Raw genomic sequence first — 1,528 nt, forward strand, 5'->3', positions numbered from 1 at the left:
GCCCCGAGGAGGGCACTGAGCCTCCCCCTGGACAAGAGCGCTCGTTGCACACGCGCCCCATTTTCCAGACAATTAGTGTGCGGCTCCGCTTCTGGGCACCCCTGGAGAGGAAGCCACACGAACGTGGTTTCAGTTCGCCCCAAAGCCAGCGTCGGCCACGGAGAGTTCCCCCTTTCGAACGATGTCATTCGTTAGGGTGACTTCTCTGTCGAGGCGGTTTTCCGGTCTCCCCGGCGTGGGAAGGAGAGTAAACGCACGCAGCCGTGTGCCCATGTCCGGCGGGTGTGCGGTGAACAGCCGTGGCTCACTGTGCCTTTTGCTGTTGCTCGGGATCCCCTTGCAGCCCCTCCGCGGGCTTCCTAACCGCCTTCTAGCCGCAGCTCTGACGGGCCTCGGCGGCGGCGGACAAGAAGTCTCGCATAGAAAGATTCCTTTCAGTTTCCAAATGGCCTCTCAATGCCCGCGATGGAAAAGGCGCTTTATGTATGGGAGACAGACCCCCTCGGCTTTCGGCTTTCGGCTCCCAGAACCGGCCAGCAGCTCGGGGCTGGCGGTGCGGTGCGCGCGGGGAGGGTGCCCTCCGGCCCTACCCCCCTGGAGCGTGACCTCTGTCAGGAACAGGTCATCTGCTAACTCTCCGAGGCGAGCCGGCCTTTAGGAAACTTCACATCCACCCCGAGACACGTGGGCGTGTGGGGATCTGGGAAGGGGCAGGGACGCGGCTGGCAGGCAACAGCCTGGGGGGAACCCTTGTGCGCCCCCCTCCTTCTTCCCAGGGGCCGGTGCTGAGCTGAGGCTCAGTGATACCGACCTACAGCACCTTGACTATTTCAAAGGGCGACATTCTGTTTGCTGTCTATGTGACCTGTAATACATGACATACATAGAGCCCATCTGTAGTGTCCGTTACTTAACCTAATATGTATTATATGGTTTCATCATATGGAGTAGTTAACGTGTATTTAACAGCTAGTTCCTCTATTACATTAGCATTATATTACGTATTTAACGTATTGTATGTTGTATATAGTTCTGTGTATATATTTCCATATATTTCATTTTTTATATGTGTGTGTAAAAATATTTGGGGCGCCTTTAATCTCCCTGCAAGCGCATACTTGATCGTTTGAACGCAACGTTATAAACTCCTAATCGAAACCACTGTCACATCGGCGATGTCTTTAGAACAAATACCCCGGAGTCCACTTTCGGCACCAGGGGAAGGCGGGGGGCGGTCACTGGGCGGAAAGGGACAGCAGGTCCCCCTGAAACCTGGTTTCCAAATGCCTGCTCTCCGGGGACAGAGGAGACCGCGCTCCGCTGCGGGCCGGCGCCGCCTCCCCTCCTCGGCGCGGTGCTGGTTGTTTTGGTTTGGAGAGCGGCTGTTTAGAGCCTGGGACGGTCCCGAAACGGGTGCCATGAATTAAAAATGAATCTGGGAGCGCAGCATATGCTCCGCCGGGGCGTCTGGGAGAGCAGCGAGGCCTTTCGCCCCGCGTTCTGGGCTGCAGACGCCGCGCTGGCGGGC

The 1,528-nt window shown here is 57.3% G+C and overlaps 1 long non-coding RNA gene across 1 annotated transcript in view; it reads left to right on the top strand.

Annotated features, from left to right (window-relative positions):
- Positions 1-1,528, top strand: part of LOC106728393 — a 12,394-nt gene that overhangs the window by 8,730 nt on the left and 2,136 nt on the right. The window lies entirely within an intron of this gene.

The sequence above is a fragment of the Myotis brandtii genome, unplaced genomic scaffold, assembly GCF_000412655.1.
Source record: "Myotis brandtii unplaced genomic scaffold, ASM41265v1 scaffold604, whole genome shotgun sequence".
NCBI lineage: Eukaryota > Metazoa > Chordata > Mammalia > Chiroptera > Vespertilionidae > Myotis > Myotis brandtii.